The sequence below is a fragment of the Gorilla gorilla genome, chromosome 1, assembly GCF_029281585.2.
Source record: "Gorilla gorilla gorilla isolate KB3781 chromosome 1, NHGRI_mGorGor1-v2.1_pri, whole genome shotgun sequence".
Taxonomy (NCBI): domain Eukaryota; kingdom Metazoa; phylum Chordata; class Mammalia; order Primates; family Hominidae; genus Gorilla; species Gorilla gorilla.
Genome location: NC_073224.2, coordinates 17,985,353 through 17,991,439, shown reverse-complemented (window position 1 = coordinate 17,991,439; position 6,087 = coordinate 17,985,353). Strand labels below are relative to the sequence as shown.

General features: G+C 40.7%; 1 pseudogene; it reads left to right on the top strand.

The window, feature by feature from the left end:
* The first annotated feature begins 4,916 nt into the window (after positions 1-4,916).
* Positions 4,917-5,536, top strand: LOC101125023 (high mobility group protein B1-like; annotated as a pseudogene).
* Positions 5,537-6,087: the final 551 nt, after the last annotated feature.

The window sequence follows — 6,087 nt, the reverse complement described above, 5'->3', positions numbered from 1 at the left end:
ACTGAAGGATTATACGACTTGCCCTCCCTGCTTCCCTTCTCTCAGGGGTCACAGTCCTGGGAGGTCCATAGTCCAGTGTCTGAACGCTGTTGTTTCACACGTTTTGTTCAGTTTTCTAGTGTTCTAGGTAATTTTGTACTCTTTTAGTTTTCTCGTGCCTATAAGTGTAAGTCCCTTTCAATGAGAACTAGAAAAAAAACAGAGATATAAAAAGTTGATGGGATTTTATTTGGGGATGGGAGTGCGGTAAAGAAAATTACAACAAGCTGTTTATTAGTATGAGTTGAGACTCATACTAGGCTTGAGACAGATGGGGCTAATCTGCAAATACATAAAAGACTTTCTTATAAAGAGAAGCAGAAATGAGCTGAGGTGATGCCCAGCAGGCAGATCTATAGGTGGGAAGGGCTGGGCCAATTGTTCTAAAACTCGAATGCAAAGAGAAACATTTGGGTGTTTGTTAAAAGGCAGATTCCATGTTTCCTGCAAGTGATCCCATGGGCCCCCCTAATTTGTATTTTTAACAGGCACCCTAAGGTGGTACTGATGCAGTTGGTCTGTTGGCCATTCTTGAAAAAATACCAGCTGAGGATCCTAGGTAGGGAATCCTCATATGAACCCAGACAACTCCATCTCAGGCACACAGGTAGGGCCCTCTGGATAAAAGGCTAGAAGAGGAATCATTATGGAGTGAAAAAAGAGATGTCAGAGAGGAAGCAGTTGGCCTTCAGGACCAGGTAGAAGTGCAAGGGATAAGGAGAGTCGGAGCAAGAGGTGACAGGGTCTTGGGTACAAGAATTGCTTTCCCTTGGCCAGCCTGATAGACCGTCTATGGAAGGTGCACCTTGGGATGAGGTAGCCAAAGGCCTCCAACAGGGAAAGCCTCAGACACATGAGCAGGAGCAGCCCTGAAGGAAAACAGCTGGAGTCAAAACAGAATGAAAACCTCACTTTGCTGGCTGCATAACAGCAACGACAAACACTGATTTAGATGAACCTTCTGCCTCTGCAGTGATCTAGCCTTTCTGATGAAATACTCACGTCCATTTCAGTGAGCTCTCTAGGGACACAATTTCAGCTTTGTAGTGATTCACGGTGGGTTGTTATATTGGCCAAATTGCCTTAGTGCTGTATTGACGAGCTCAGTTGAAACAGAGAGCTGAGTTTATCTCTTCATCAGGGTTCCTAAAAGCCCAATCTCAGCAAGAATTCTAGATTCAGGTCGATTGAGCACTGTTCAGAATCCTTTATTAATTTCCTCTTGATGTATCACCAGCAAGAGTAAAATCTTCCTACCTCTGACCAAGCCTGCTAACCACCACTAGGGCTTAAAGCCCAAAGAGAAGACTTTCAACTCCAGATAAAGGAAATATACCAGAGGCATCCTTGGAGACAGGGAATGTGTACTCTGACAAGCAGGCTCACCGCACCATCCCTCAGGGCAGGACATGCACTTGGACCAGTGGGGAAGGAGAAAACATGGAACTTTCATGTTAATTAACGACAGTAAAGAGGACAAGAACAGAGGTAAAACAATGGGGCAAAGTCTTCCTGGCTTAGTTTATGGTCTTTAGTGATTGAGAACAGCTCACAATGCCAAAATATGGCTCTGCTCAGAGGGACAGCCATGGAAGAAAAAAAATATCATTTCAATGAAGAACCAGCCTTCTGTGCAGGAAGTCAAGAAATCTCAATGTCTTGGGTCTTTTTAAGTTAATCACAGTTCTGTGGTGGGATATCTCAGAAGAATCACGGAAACCTTATTTTTAAGAGGATCAATAAATTAAGAAGGAGAATTTCTTAAATGAAAAATTTCACTTTGTAGAGAAGAAAACTGTTTTCAGTTAATGCATGGTTACTGAGTATCCACAGATTATTTTTCTTCTCTCTGTGAATGACAGCAGCATTTCCCAAATGAGTTTTGCCCAATATTCAACCTTTGGGATGCTCCATAGGCCAAAGAGTTCCATCTTCAAATTTCAGGGGAAAACTGCCTACTGTCTCTTCCTGTGGACAGTCATTATGCACATAGGCATATTAAAGATACTGGGTAGTCTTGTAGCATGGAAACTTACTTAATTAAAAACAAAAACTTCTTGAGTCCTAAACTCTTAATTGATAATGGAATCCTTTTTTAGATGATCCCTGATAACATCCCAAAGCTCTACTGAGCTCTGAAGCACCCTCAGAAGTGTTCATAAATACCACCAACAGAAAATGAATTGGACTCTTTCATGCTTGGTCAAAATATCATCAAAGTTTGACTTACACACCTATTAAGATGGCCAAAATAAAAAAAAAAATTACTGATAATGCCAGGTGTTGGAATACATGCAGAGCAATACAAACTCTCACCAATTGCTGATGAGAATGCAAAATGGTCCGGCCACTCTGGAAGACAGTTTGATGGTTTCTTAAAACATTATATATCTGTGTGTGTGTGTGTGTGTGTGTGTGTGTGTGTGTGTGTGTGTGTGTGTGTGTGTGCTGTATCACCCAACAAATCTACTTCAAAAATTTTTTTAATTTTTTTTATTTTGATACATAGTAATGTATATATATATATAATAGTACATATTTTGGGGTAGATTTTTGGGGTACTATTACAAACATGTAATAGTACATATTTATGGGCTACATATGATTTATGACATACTTATTTACGGGGTACATGCATAGAATGTGTAATGATCAAATCAGGGTACTTAAAATACTATTTAAGGTACAACAACAAAAACTTACAGTCACACAAAAACTCATCTATGAATGTTCATAGCAGTTTTACTTATAATTGCCAAGAGCTTCAAACAATCCAAATGTTATTCAATGGGTGTATGAGTAAACACACTGTTGTACATGTGTACAATGGAATGCTACTAATTAATAAAAGAGAGCAAACTATTCATACACACAACATGGATGAATCTCAAATATATTGTGCTAGCTGAAAAAATCCAAACCAAAAAGTTGCATATGGTGTGATTCTACTTATGTGACATTATCGGGGGAACCAGCCCCCAATATTTCAACATAGATTCTTTTCTATTTTCTCTAAGTGTCAGCCAGTCTGAGAAATAAAGGGAAAGAGTATAAAAGAGAGAAATTTTAAAGCTGGGTGTCCGGGGGAGACATCATATGTCGGCAGGTTCTGTGATGCCCCCTGAGCCGCAAAACCAGCAAGTTTTTATTAGCGATTTTCAAAGGGGAGGGAGTGTGTGAATAGGGTGTGGGTCACAGAGATCACATGCTTCAAAGGCAATAAAATATCACAAGGCAAATGGGCAGGGCAAGGTCACAAGGCCAGGGTGAAACTAGAATTGCTAATGAAGTTTCATGTCCCACTGTGCACGCATTGTCATTGATAAACATCTTAACAGGAAACAGGGTTCAAGAGCAGAGAACCGGTCTGACTAGAATTAGCCAGGCTGGAATTTCCTAATCCTAGCAAGCCTGGGGGCGCTGCAGGAGACCAGGGCATGTTTCATCCCTACCTACAACTGCATAAGGCAGACACTCCCAGAGCGGCCATTTTAGAGGCCCCCCCCTCCCCCAGGAATGCATTCTTTTCCCAGGGCTGTTAATTATTAATATTCCTTACTGGGGAAAGAATTCAGTGATACTTCTCTTACCTGTTTTCAGTAATAAGAGAAATATGACTCTGTCCTTCCCAGCTCCCAGGCAGTCAGATGTAATGGCTATCTCCCTTGTTCCCTGAACATTGCTGTTATCCTGTTCTTTTTTCAAGGTGCCCAGATTTCATATTGTTCAAACACACATGCTTTACGAACAATTTGTGCCATTAACACAATCATCACAGGGTCCTGAGGCAACATACATCCTCAGCTTACGAAGATGACGGGATTAAGAGATTAAAGTAAAGACAGGCATAGGAAATTATAAGAGTACTGATTGGGGAAGTGATAAATGTCCATGAAATCTTCACAATTTATGTTCAGAGACTGCAGTAAAGACAGGCATAAGAAATTATAAAAGTATTAATTTGGAGAACTAATAAATGTCCATGAAATCTTCACAATTTATGTTCTTCTGCCATGGCTTCAGCCAGTCCCTCCATTCGGGTCCCTGACTTCCCACAACATGACATTCTGGAAAAAGTGAAAATATAGGAACAGAGAACAGATAGGTGGTTGCCAGGGACAAGAGGGTCTGATTACACAGAGAAAGCAGAAGGGAATTCTTTTTTTTATTTTTTTGAGGAGGAGCTTCACTCTTGTTGCCCAGGCTGGAGTGCAATGGCGTGATCTCGGCTCACTGCAACCTCCACCTCCCAGGTTCAACTGATTCTCCTGTCTCAGCCTCCTGAGTAGGTGGGATTACAGGCACCTGCCACCATGCCCAGCTAATTTTTTGTGTTTTTAGTAGAGACAGGGTTTCACTATGTTGGCCAGGCTGGTCTGGAGCTCCTGACCTCAGGCGATCCACCTGCTTTGGCCTCCAAAAGTGCTGGGATTACAGGTGTGAGCCACTGAACCTGGCCAGGAATTCTTTAAGGTGTTGAAATTGTTCTGTATCCTGCCTATGCTGTTAGTTTCAAGATTCTATGCACGTGTAAAACTCATAAAACTTTACACCAAAAAAGTAGATTTTACTCTACGTAAGTTTTTAAAATTAAAATAAAAAGATGAGGCTGTTGGCAATATTTATCTATGTAGGAGCATTTTAACCCAGTAATACCATTCTATGAATTTACCCTATGAGTAAGTTTCTACAAGTTCCTAAAGATTCATGTACCTGGTTACAGAGCAGAGAAAGTGCAGAGGCTGCGTCTGGCTCCCGCTCTCACAGCCGTTGCAGTACGTTGAGCTCCATAGAGACAATACTGGGGCAAGAGAGAGCTGGACTTGCCAGACAGGCACTGGGCAACTCTGTGCCTTGCTGAGGAAAGATAACTAAACATGGTCAAGGGAGATCCTAAGAAGCTGAGAGGCAAAAATTTCATCATCTGCATTCTTTGTGCAAGCTTGTCAGGAGGAGCATAGGAAGAAGTACCCAGCTGCTCCAGTCAACTCCTCAGAGTTTGCTCAGAAGTGCTCAGAGAGGTGGAAGACCATATATGCTAATGAGAAAGGAAAATTTGAAGACATGGCAAAGGCAGACAAGACCTGTTATGAAAGAGAAATGAAAAGCCATATAACTTCCAAAGGGGAGAGAAAAAAGAAGTTCAAGAATCCCAATGCACCAAAGAGGACTCCATGAGCCTTTTTCTTGTTCTGTTCTGAGTATCACCCCAAAATCACAGGAGAACATCCTGGCCTGTCCATTGGTGATGTTGCAAAGAAACTGGGAGAGATGTGGAATAACACTGCTGCAGATGACAAGCAGCCTTATGAAAAGAAGGCTGCAAAGCTAAAGGAAGAATACAGAAAGGATATTGCTGCATATTGAGCTAAAGGAAAGCCTGATGCAGCAAAAAAGGGAGTCGTCAAGCTGAAAAAGTGAGAAAAAGAAGGAAGATGAAAAGGACAAGGAGGAAGAAGCTGAAGATGAATATGAAGAAGATGACGATGGTGAATAAGTTGGTTCTAGCACAGTTTTCTTTTTCTTGTCTTTAAAGCATTTAACCCCCTTGTACACAACTCATTCCTTTTAAAGAAAGACATTGAAATGGGAGGCTGTGTAAGATTTATTCTTAACTGTACAGTGGTTTTTTTGTATAGTTAACACATTACTGAATGTGTCTTTAGATAGCCCTGCCTTGGTGATATGTTCAATAGCCACTAACCTTGCCTGATACAGTATGGGGTTGTAAATTGGCATGGATATTTAAAGCAGGTTGTTGTTGGTGCACAGCACAAATTAGTAACGTACGGGGATGGTAGTTTTTTCATCTTCGGTTGTTTCTGATGCAGCTTATATGAAATAATTGTTGTTCTGTTAATGAATACCACTCTGTAGCCGCAAAACAAAAAAAAAGTTGCAGTTGTTTTGTTGACATTCTAAATGCTTCTAAGTAAATACAATTTTCTTTATTAATAAAATAAGATTCATTTAGCTGTGTATTCATTCATTTCATCATTGTTGGTAATAGTAAAACAAAAGAAGAAAGACAAGAAAAGACAAGAAAAT